This window comes from Haliotis asinina, chromosome 4 (assembly GCF_037392515.1).
Source record: "Haliotis asinina isolate JCU_RB_2024 chromosome 4, JCU_Hal_asi_v2, whole genome shotgun sequence".
NCBI lineage: Eukaryota > Metazoa > Mollusca > Gastropoda > Lepetellida > Haliotidae > Haliotis > Haliotis asinina.
The window spans coordinates 27,727,531-27,740,976 of NC_090283.1; positions in this window are offsets into that span (position 1 = coordinate 27,727,531).

Genomic DNA, 13,446 nt, shown 5'->3' on the forward strand with positions numbered 1-13,446 from the left:
AAGTAACAGAAAACTAATTTTCGAGATTCAAACCCGTTCACTTTGTGAATTCATTCATTCATTCGTTCGTTCGTTCGTTCGTTCGTTCGTTCGTTCATTCATTCATTCATATATGTATTTGTTCACCATGTCTTAAATCATGCACACCTAAAGTAATATATCTAGAGGAATAAAATTATAGGAGAAAGCCTGTACACTCTGAGCCGTTCAAACAGATCCACGTGCTTGTCTTCGGAGGGGACTAAATGAATTGCGTGGTCAGTCTTGTAGACTTGAAATGGTCGCGTTTCATCATACAGGGGCGGATGCTGTGTTAATCATGACGAAAATGCTTCCACAAACTTACCATCAAACCTATCTGTAACAACTTCATGACTTCGAAATGGTTACTTTAAAGTGGTATGTTTTCACTTCTGTAAATATGGTATTAGGATATAACAACTCGACCTTGATGTGATTGTTGCTCGTCGTTTAGACCGAGCTTGTTTTTGGCTATGACATGATTGACATTCTGTGGTTAGGAATGATCTCATTCATGAGGTCGGACAGATCATGAGAAGATTAAACAACCATGCCATGGTGAGTGAACCCGCATGTCTGGGTGTGGGTATACCTGGGTACATACCCAGGTTATACCCGAAAAACCCTTGTCCGCCTCACAGCAGTCATATATTCACAAGACGCGAACACTTGCCTCCACAGTTGAAGTGAACACTTGCCTCCACAGTTGAGGTGAACACTTGCAATTGCCTCGACGGCTGAAGCGAACATTTGCCTCGACGGTTGAAGCGAACACTTGCCTCGACGGTTGAAGCGAACACTTGCCTCGACAGTTGAAGTGAACACTTGCCTCGACAGCTGAAGTGAACACTTGCATCTACTGGACAGGACTGAGAGGTGATGGTCTTTCATCAGTCTGATTCCATGTTATCGTGACCCGACTGAACAGATTGTTCTTCATGCTTTCACCCATTGCCTTCTCCTCTTTGAAGTTTCTTGGTTCCCAGGAAACTATGCTTTCCGACAGCCGACAGGTGTGGATCTGGTGATCAGTCATAGTGATGGATTTCTTGTGTTCCACCAATCCCCAAAGCGTTATTTACACCACCAGGTTCTTTGGCCCATAGATACCTATAGCTTCCTTCAATTGGTTGGATCATTTATTGAATAACGCAGCAGTATTCCAGCTGTATGGCGGCGGTTTGTACATAATCGAGTCTGGACCAGACAATTCAGTGATCAACATCCTGAGCAACGTTCTTTACAATAGGGATACGACATGTGTTGACCACCCGATCCACTTTGTCACCTCTTACGACAAGCACGGGTTAATGACCCATTCTAGCCCGGATCTTTACGGGTTCTCGTCTTTTACACTAAACAGAGTTTGCTTGGGGCCGGTGTAAAGCAGGTGTGGATGATGTGAGTAGAAAGTAAACATCAACACATCAGATTTAACAGGTTTTTATATCTGAGGCTTTTACATAATGGTTTGTTGGTGAAGTTGCTGTCAGGGGCAATGTTCTCTCACTTCCTGACATCACCTGTGACAAAAATAATAAATTAAAAAACAAATCTTTTTTCTGTATGTCAAGTATATGAAGCATATGTCCTATGAGACACAGCGCGTATACGCTTAGACCATACAGGAAATGGAACAACGCATTAACTGCCAGCATTTGTGCCATATTTGTCTTTGGCTTCCATGTCTGTGTTGTGAGTGTAAAGAATATGCAGATGGTGTGTATTGATGCAAGCCTGTCATCTGAGGAAATAGTGGATGAGAGGATGAGTGAGCGGTGTGTATGGATGAGCTGGGTTGGTGAATGTTGAATGCTGTATAGTTGCTCTAAGAAACGTATCGGAATAAACACAGTAGGGACACACGTGGGAATCGATTCTGGCCTTCGCCGGCCGAACACTTTACCCACAATCCTACTCACCGCAACTGAGGCACAGTGAGGAGTTACGAAGAATTTTGTACATGAGTTGACCTTCCTCATGAAACCAAAGAAGGGCATGATGGGGAATAGTTCTGCACGATCTGGTCCCCAGGCTACGTCTAGACGCTGTGGTAAGTTTCATGCATGATACATAGTGTCTGATAAAGGTAACAATTAACTGCACGGCGCAAACACGCCAGGAAACTGTTAAGGGCTTAGGTGGTGTTAAATGTCAGTGTTTGCAGACAATGTTCACTGGCCCGAGGATATTTAGTGAGACGATTTTGCCTTTTCTTTCAGTGCCTCAGTACCTGGAACAGATGCGTATTTGAAAGGTTGGAACACACGAATGTACACTAGAACATTCTAGAACACTAGAACAGGTGGAACGCAATTATAGACATGTAAATGTGGAAAGAAATCAGTTCGCATAAATGGATATGGTCGTTTACACGTCAGCGGGGAAGAACGTCATACTTGTTAATGGGGAACAAAGTGATGCACACTGTCAGTTAAATCAGGAACAAAGTAATACACACGCAAATTTGAAACAAAGTGATATGCACGTGAATGAGGAATAAAGTGACATACACGTAAATGAGTAACAAAGTGGCATACACGTAAATGAGAAACAAAGTGACATACACGTAAATGAAAAACAAAGTGACATACACGTAAATGAGAAACAAAGTGACATACAGTCACGTAAATGAGAAACAAAGTGACATACAGTCACGTAAATGAGAAACAAAGTGACACACACGTAAATGAAAAACAAAGTGACATACACGTAAATGAGAAACAAAGTGATGTGCACGAAAATGAGAAACAAAGTGGCATACACGCAAATAAGAAACAAAATGATATAGACGTAAATGAGAAACAAAGTGATATAGATGTAAGTGAGAAACAAAGTGATATACGCGATAATGATGGAACATGGTGATATACGCGATAATGATGGAACATGGTGATATACGCGATAATGATGTCACATGGTGATATACGCGATAATGATGGCACATGGTGATATACGCGATAATGATGGAACATGGTGATATGCAGCGTTTGAAATATCTGCTTGCCTGACCGCCCGTGACGGGTTATTTTAAACTTGGACTGCCAGATTCTCAGATTCACCTGCCCTGGGTTAAAATTTAGACATGTATATGAAGATATTCATCATCATTTAATCATCACTATTAATTCACTCGCAAAAATAAATGATGCATTCCATCTGGATGATAAACTACGTCGTTTGCCAAACGTAAAGAATTGGCGTGTAGGTAAGTTTTTGGGCAAGGCTGGCAAGTTTTACATCGAACCAGCCCTGCGGTCTGGGTGAAATTTTTACATAAAATGATTAAATAAATATGGTACGCAATGATATGCACAAATGTGTGGAAACTTGAGTCGTGAATATGTGAACTTACAGAATCCACAAGTTTTCTTGCACATGTTGAGGGTGTAGGGCGTGGGCTCCTGACACTCGCCCTGGTCCTGTTTCTCCTCACACAGGAACTTGTTCACGTCCACACACTCATCATCCCCACCTGGGTAATTATATACAACATTCATGGTCACTGTTTCCATGTCTGGGCCGCTTCGTAACCCAAACAAGTTAAAACATGGTACTTGATGTTGCAGCGCCTATCGTTCGGTCTTAAGGATGAAACTAGGACTGTTTAACAGCTATTATACTGTTTGTTGTATCTAAATCTAACTGGCACATGGTATCCCACTCGGCTAAAACTCCAAAATTTGCATTAGCACAGACAAGTACAAGCGATTGTTTTGACCGTCATAGCAAAGTCCCTCCCTGACAGAAGCTTAGAAAAGCAGGGTGTTCAGTGGGGAATGGTGAAACGCTATGATTCGTCACGTATCTAGCAACTCATCTCAGCGGTTTGCCTTATTCACGTTACTGTCTCTTTGCAATCTACTTTTTGCTTGTTTTTGTCAGGGTGACAACGTGACAACCACAGGTACCCACAGCGGGTCCGAAAATCGATAAACTGTTTTCTATCCAACCCCCTTACTATATAACCTGTAAAGATGCATCACCAAATCACGGCGATGTGATAGAAAACCGGGCAAACCGGACGGACCTCCGGCAATCTGATTGACTAACACTTTTGTGTACAAAACACACTCCAGTTTTTTCACCCACACTAAGTTGTAGTTTGCATTATTAACCAATCAGATTGTCGGAGGTCCTAAAGCGCGTCGCTGACGACCTAGGTTTGTATACTTCCGGCACAGCAACTCGGTCTTTGGCGATTTAATAAAAAACAGTAAGTGCATCCAATCCTAATGCCTGTGTATAGGCCTGACACACACATCGGAAACGTGGACAGAAGCGTTTGATACTCGTGAGACTTTTAAAATAAGATATATTCAATGACGAGTGTGTAATTATTCGGCTTTCGATCACATCTCCTTAATTTGGTGATGCACCTTTACAGGTTATATAGTAAGGGGGTTGGATAGTAAACCGGGACTTAGTTTATCGACTTTCAGACCCGCGGACGGCGCCTGTGACAACCCCCTACTTGGTTTTTATTACATCTTATACCTATTCACACACTCGCATACAAATCGTCGTTTTATACTTACAAAAGTTGCAGGATTTTTTGCAGATACTCTTCAAATAACGGCTGTACTTCTCTTGCTCGCAGTGGCCTTGACGGACATGCCTTGCGCACAGGACTGAAACCCGGTCGCTACACTCGCTGTCGTGAATAGCTGAAATATAACAAGTACCATTAAAGTATCTTGTGGTCCCTATTATAAAGTATGTTTAGATAGAATTACAGGAGCGTTGCATGTCACCAAGAAATTGAACAGGAACAATACGGCGTCCGTCCATTCAAGCAGTATGTACATCAAAACTGTGTCAACAAGGTAGCTAACGTTACGTAACGTAACAAGGTGACTGGTCTCGGGATGGCTTGCAATAGGCAACTGTGACAGCACTTGTCATCCCTTTAAATCGTAATTATGACACTACTACAGACGAGGAATCGACAGGTCTCCCGGAATAGATTTTGAGATCTCCCACGCCATAACTGGCTGTTTCTGCGGTTTCACCTCACCTCAAAACAACTTTTGATAGTTAAATGATGATAGTTTCTCAAACAACTTTTTTGGTGGAGTCTGGAAAATGTTCAAATATAAGAAAACTGTTGGGTATTAGTAAATGATAAACATGTGTATTGTTTATATGTTTGTGGCAATTTTGTACAATGATCAAATTTGCAATTCAATGGTCCGTTTCTGAGGCAAACGAACTATAAGGTAGACAATAAACATTTGCCGAACTGGAAATCCCTACAATCTTGATTCACGAAGTTACACGGAGTGACATGGGACGCTATTGATTATGATAACCAATTAAACCCCATTACCTGAGCCAGAGACCAGGTGTGTGTCCAACACTGCCAGACTCACACAGAACACCGCCAAGAAAACACTGACGCCGAACATGATGATATTATGCACGAAACAGGTTCAGGAAACTCCTCCCAAACTCTAACTCCTAACAACTTTTTTTCACGTATTATAGTAGGTTTTGACACCGAGTTAATTACAACAAAATATGTGCTTATTGTCCACGCCATGACATACATTGGAAAGTACTAGAGCCACTACGCTGTTTTTGTATTGTACACCACGTAATGCCATAGCTGCATTCTACAACTACAATACGTTAGGATGTTGAAGTGGTTGGGTGTGTGTGTGTGTCCCCATCTATGGATGCTGGATATAATTTGACTAATGTAAAATATTAATTTAAAAAATAACGCTGTGTTATTTCAGTACACCTGCGATTGTTAACCTTTCTGTAACCCATATTTTACAGGATCCATGAAGATCCGGGTTAACACCGTTGATCTTCAGTAACCCATGCTTGTCGTAAGAGGTGTCTAACGGGATCGGGTGGTCAAGCTCGATGACTTGACACGTGTCACTGGTTCCCAGCTGTGCAGCTCGATGCTCATGCTGTTGATCCCTGGATCGCCTGGTCCACATGCGGTAATTGGCAGACCGTCGCCATATAGCTGGAATATTGCTGAGTGCGGCGTAAAACACTAAACTAACCAACTGAACAAAAATATAGGCCTCTGTAGACCAGACAACCAGATGGTATAAGTAGCGTCTTGGGGATTGGTGGAAATCAAGAAAGCTCACGCACTAACCAGGGAGGGATAGCCTGAATGATATCATAATCATCCATAAGAAGGTCGTAGCGCTAACATTGCTCTGAACAAGAGGACCTAGATAAATAAGGGGCATATTTCTGCAAATCCAGTTGTGACTCCACAAAACCATATGAACACCATTGCCTCAACATGTGTATGATTACTTGTGTATATATTTTCCCCATTATATTTCATTGCATGTAGGCGTGATCTGGGACGACCACATTCCCACGGTTCTCGTGTAAGCTGAATGACCTTGCGTGAAATGATACCACGGAAGCATTCTCCCATTCCGTGATACTGTCCAATAATAACCTGTCAGAATAATGTGTAACTGTGTTAACCATTCAGAATCTGTACAGGACTATAACTTTTGAGAATGAATTTGAGACACGGGCATAAATCCAAGGCTGACGTGTGCGTCATATGTTGATATCCATGGACAATGCATTAATTTTAATGGGTTTAGCGGAATTCCAGCATCACGCCCTCTTTAGAAATAAAGAACTGTTGAACAGGTTGGCAAGTATTTGTATAGCAGGGTCTATTTGAATGCATCCATTTGAGGGGGTTGACTACAAGGACAAGCTACAATTGTTTGAAAATTACATAGTCATTGTCTGATACTGTGACTTTTAAAAACTTTTATTTATTAAAATGCAGAACAAAGTTCAAAGTGTTACTGTAAGACATAAATAAGCAAGTTTCACCAAAGCCCACTTGTACACACAAGCTGAAACATACAAGCCATAGACGTGTCGTCCTTGACACTATATACGTCATGATCATATTATAAATATGATGTATGTAAAAAAGATGTAGACAAGTATTGATATTTAAAACATTAGCAGATATTAAACCATCGGTAGTCAAAGATGAAGAACCACTTTATCATAACCCATGCACTCTTAAATGAGTATATGTAACTATACTTCTCCTAAACCGGTTGCCTGTTTGTGTCGGTAAAGTGTCTAATTCCCTCATGCATGGTACAACACTTGATACAGCATCATGTTCGGATCCTGTCTGTATTGCGCTTTGTTTCGCCTTTAGTGCATTTGCCACGCCGACAGACACATTTACTAGCTTACCTAAACACACATTTACTAGCTTACCCACAGACACATTTACTAGCTTACCCACAGACACATTTACTAGTTTACCTATAGACACACTTACTAGCTTACCCATAGACACTTTTATTTGCTTGCCCGCTGTCACGTTTACACGTCTACATTAATTTAAACGGGACATTACTTTATCCTGTGTTTACATTCACTAACTTACCTAGGGTAATAAACTACTCAAAAAAAAGAAACATGTAACTTTTGGTAATCATTGGTGTCTGTGATCTATGGGGAACACCATCTGCAAACATTTCCGAGTTTGAATCCATTGTCATTGAGGACAACTCGCCAAAACGCACCAAAATCTGTTTTCCTAAAAAAATGCAATAAATTGTGAACGGAAAGAAATTCATGCGTTTCCTTTTGCATGCATATCCCATGCATCATATCCAATAAAAGCGGGGGGTTTCACTGCTCTTGGCAGTTGACAGTTAAAGTTGGTGTTAAAGTCATGCCTAGACTTACTGAGTGCTACAATGCGATTGGTCATTTGGGGCCTGGGGAGTCTCAGTCTGCGATTGCAAGGCAACTGAATGTGTCACAGAGTGCCATAACAAGACTGTCTCATCGCCACCAGCAGCAAGGGTCAACACTTGATCGCCCCAAGTCAGGTCGACCCCGTGTGAACAGGTTTGTTCAGCTTCAACATTTGCGGAACAGGTTCACCACAGCATCTTTCACAACATCGGCAGTGCCAAGAGTCAGAACAATTTCTGATCAGACTGTGAGGAACCGCTTAGGTGAGGCTGGTATTCGTTCCAGAAGACCTTTGCAAGGACCTGTCCTTACACGTCAACATCGGCAGACAGTGATGTCGCCAACATCTCCCATAGCCATTGCATAGGTGGAGAACTGTTATCTTCAGTAATAAATCACGTTACTGCTGCGACGTCTCGACTGAAGAGCACGTGTATATCGACATCGTAACGGAAGCTACGCTGCAAATTGTGTACAGGAAGTACACAGGTGACGGTGTCATCGTTTGGGATGACATCTCATACATTGGCAGGACAGATCTCATTCAGATCCATGACAATTTGACAGCTCGACGGTACCGTGATGAAATCATCAGGCTTCATGTCCTTCCTTTCATTAACCGCCAGAACGTCCTTTTTTCAGCATGATAACGCTCGGCCTCATACAACAAGAATAACAAGGGATTTCCTTGCTCAGAACAACGTTCAGGTTCATGACTGGCCCTCTCGATCACCGCAACTTAACCCTACTGAACATTTGTGGGCCGAATTGGGTCGTCGTGTGCGACAGCGTTACTCTCAGCCACAGACGTTACCTGCTCTATTTGTGGCCTTGAGGGAAGAATACCAACTCCTTCCCAGGCACTTCATTCGGAATTTGGTCCAGTCGCCGATGCCAAGCAACCATTGTGACGTATAGTTTCTTGCAGCAGGTTCTCTTCATGACTGCCCTGTATTATTGACGTGTATAAAGTGATAACAATTTTCAGCTATGCGTTTCTTTTTTTCCAGTTATGCGTTTCTTTTTTCTTTTTTTTCTTTCTTTTTTTTTATTCTGTTTTGTTTTTGTTTTTGTTTTTTTGTTTGGTTGGGTTTTTTTTGGGAGGGTGGGTGGGTTTGCTGGGTTTTTTTATTTGGTTTTGTTTTTGTTGGTTTTTTGGCTTTTCAGTAGTATATTACAGGTACTTATTTTGAAACATTTACCTGCCTTTCTCTGGGCACATTGCCTAACAGGCCATTGGCACATTTATAGCTCTCCCTTTAGAACATTTACAAGCTTACCAATAGGTACATGTGCTAGTTCATACTTGGGCGCTTTACTCGCTTACAGTTGGACACATTATAAATATATCTGAGAGCCTGCCAAAAATGTCAGCATATGTATAACGCTAGATCAGTGGCTGACATGTCTCTGAATAATAGAACAAAGAATATAAACAGGTGTAAGGGCAAAATAATCATATGAATCACGTCATAGTTGCCTTGATAATGTGTGCATTACATGCAACCATGGTCAAGTCCATTGTAGTCATTTACGAAAAAAAAAAAAAACTAAGGCAGTTTTTTGGGGTATGTGTCCAAATTAGCATTACTTAACAGATAATGCTATGAATTGTTCAACGGTCATTATTAATCTGCTTTCACTATATTAATTCTAATTTTTTTAGTTTTTATCCATGAGTTATCGACACCCCTCGTGCACTGTGGACTCGCCAGAAAAAATATGATCATAATGCTTTTGCCCTCCTACAAGTATCGAGAGTAGGAATCGGTACTTTTTCCTGTCACAACCTATAAATTGTAAAATGATCGGAAAGAGAAATTCCTGGGCTCTTTGGTATCTGACAGTGGTCTTTGTAGGAGCTGTTCTCGCCACCCAGGAACGGAAGCGATGGACAGGTACGTGCGAAAGAATATGAACTATAGTCTGTTTGCAGAATATTTACACTTCCCCTTAAACTAAAATATGGTGGAAACACATCAGTAATATTTTGGACATATGCTGGGTGTTGGGTGACTGTGTGGTGATTTATATTGCTGGAACTTTTACATGGGTCCTGTTATAATAAAATGTTTCGAGCAGAACCTTAGGGTCTGCGATGCTCGACTTGGCTCCTATTTACTAATTACTAATTACTTAGTTACTTAGTTGGTCTAATGTTTTCATTAAGATCAGCGTCTCTTATTATTTTTCGTATTTGACGTTTTTCTAGTTAGACTACAATTCATCGGTCCACTTTTGAGCCAAACGGGCTGTATATAAGAATCTCCCCGAGATACCTTTTCGATCCTCTTCTTCAGCTGTGATGATCCACTGCAAAGATGTAGGCAGCCAGTGTGAAATGATGGCCAAGGTGGGCTACTGCCGACTTGTTCCAGGCTACATGTCCAAGCTGTGTATGAGGTCATGCAGTCTGTGTAAGTGTTGAGCATACATACGTCAGGACATTACAGCTTATCTTAGCTGATACTTAAATGTCGTTTTCTGACTGACTGGGCTTTCAATGTATCCCGCTGCCACTGGCAACTCAGTTGGTACTTCCCGAGGGTAATTCTTTAACTCGAATAACATTATATCACATGTGATGTACGGAAATTACCGATGTTTTACGAATGAAAATCGATGAAAGGTTTCTATTGTCAGCAAAAATCTAGCAATGGCTACATAAAGATTTGTACCCGTGCTTCAAATTATTCAGAATTCGGTGTTCAGTAAGATAAATGCGTTGCTCACTGGTCCCTCGGGGCTCATGGGTTGACATACCCTCGATGTTTGTCGACAAAATCACTAAATGCTTGAATTAAGAAAAGTATCAATTTTTTCCATTTGAAAATTGTCGACATTAAACAAAATTGACTGGGATTTTTTTGTGAATCTTAATATTACACGAGGGCAACAAAATATTTATTTGTTTGTGTTTGTGAAGTGTTCATGCCATCAGGATGCCAACAAGTTGTTTATCACATTTGACACTACACGTCACCAAACAACACATATAGCTTGCGGTTGAAGATAAATGAAAGAATTTGCATGTAAAATTAAAAGGAATGTTTCGACAATGTTTTTTTTTCTAAACTGAGGCATGCGAATATTTTGACTGCCAGGTGGACTGCAGCAGACATACGGGAACTGGAAGGTCCATATGAATTATAGAGGTAGGTACAGGTTCAAGTTCGTAATGGTAGCCCTCGACACCATTCGAATAAAGTGAGTGAGTTAGTGCGTTTAGTTTTACACCGCTTTTATCAATATATACGCAATATCACGGCAGGGGACACCAGAAATGGGCTTCACATATTGTACCCTTGTGGGGAATCGAGTCCGTGACGAGCGAACGTTTTTACCTCCCTCGAATGGAAAACAATGCAATATATTTAATATTAATTATCTATCAAGGTGAATGTCCTTGGGGAAAACATTTGTACACACTTTCGTAGTCAGTATAGTGAGTGAGCGAGTTGGGTTTATCACTGTCTTAACAGTATAATTCCACAATTCCGGACTAGCAGAGGCGATTAACGGGATCGGGTGACCTTTTTTTAACATATGTCAGTGTATCTCATTTTCGTAAATCGATGTTCAGGCTTTTGATCACTGGGTCATATAGCTGGAATATCGTTGAGTGCGGCATCACACAAAGTCATTCATACACTTCAATCAGCGCCGTCGGGTGGCGCAACTGGTGTAAACTGAGTAAACCATGTCAGCGTGCTGGAACGCCGGATACCCTAGTCGCCTCATACGTCATGTATGTGGTGCTGGGGACCAATTCTAAGCCGGATGTGGAGTTTGCTATGGGAAAAGAAACGTCGTTAAGTATGAAGGCAAGGTATGGTGCAATGATAGACCTGGATGTTTCTGAATAGCATATATGTCTGTCAGTCATAACGTTCTTAACAACTTTCGGCGTTTTTCTTCAGACAGTCCACAGTAAAGACAGCTGCCCAGTCACACTGGTTGAACAAAAGCATCGTAACGGAGGCATCTCCCTACATGAAAATATTTGATCTGCAATCCTCAAGTTTCCACATTTTCATGTATATGTAACGGCAATTTGTATTTTTTGTTATGAAACCATCTTCTAATACATGCTAATAAACGATGTGTTTACCCCCAAGGAGACACCTGTTTTACATTTAGCGTTTGTAATAGACAGGTAGATCAATCTTAACAAGGCAGACAGGATATTTCCCCTCTAGGTCTGTTTGGACGCAATTTCATAAAACGTAAACATTTTTCCAAATAATCTTGCATCACACCCATGACACCTGGAAGGAGGGTTTTAAAATCTCACATGAGACCCCGGAATTCATGACCCGCGTGAAGGGCGCACGTCAGAACAAAATGCAGTTAAAATTCATTAAAAAGTCAGAACTATGATATCTGTCATTTCTGTGGACAGGATAGAAACATTACACCCTCGGATAGGAACAGCATCCATTGCTTTATTGGAATAACTTGCTTATATCTCAGATGGTTTAATCTGAGTTTTGGCTTTTGGTTTTTCTCCAACTGAGATATATATTTTCACCTGAAACTGAACATGGAATGCAACCTTTTAAAGTATTGATGACGACATGATATATCCATGCATCCATGCCCAAGGCGCTTCAGTGTTCGCCTGATCAACGGATGTATTTTTATCTGGGATTTTTTTAACCAGCTCAACTCTCTCGTGACCATTCAACTAGGGAATATTCAACTCGTGCATCTTGTTAGGCGCACTGAGTTACCGCACACTTTCATCCTCATAATTCTAATTGGATCTGACAGGGTACAAAGTATACCTAAGGTTGGGAAAAACCTTAAACTGCATGAAACAAGAGATTTATAAAAGTCTGGACAAGAGACGAGTATTTCTCATCTAAACTTAGCATTTGTGCACACTTATATACTGTACACAGCCACATAAAATCTAAATGGTCAGAAACAAAATGGCCAAAGCAACCTTCTAAATGCATGACGTTTACCCTTTACATGAGTTGTTTTGCGTTTGCATTTTGCCCTGATAGAAGTTCCACCTGATTCAGTTATATTTGAGCGAGCTTGTGATTTATTAAAACAGGGTGTTGCTCTAAAGTCAAATCTACGACAAACTTTGGCCTCAAACTGGGAAACGACAGACAGACAGCGGACATAAATCTTGCATATGAACTGATGTATGTATATACAGCGAATACATGACATGTGATTCAATTTAAAAAAGGTAGGTAATTTAAAGAAACTGGAAGAATAAAATGCCAGGGCATGTCATGAAAACAACCTAAGAACATTACAACGTTTCAATAATCTCAGGAGAGGCTTTGTTCTGTAAATACATAAATGGAGACGACGGTGCGATTAGTTATCTTTAACAAACCGTATGAAAACCTTACATCAAACTAAATGACAAGTAATCAATCAGTAAAATACCATTCATCTGTCAGATAATTTGTGATCTCTGAGACTGTTATGTTCAATATGAATAACACGGTACATACGTTTATTGTGAAATGCTTTAAGAAACTACACGGTCATACTGAGAAAATCTGACATGAAACTAAATGACAGGATGTCAATCAAAACTATTCATTCAAGTGTCATTTAATTTTGTGTAATCTCTATTCGACAGAACGTTCAGGTGTTAAGATATCCCAGCCTCGGTGGTATATAACCTTCCTTGGTGGCTATACATCATTACATCTGTCGTCATAAATA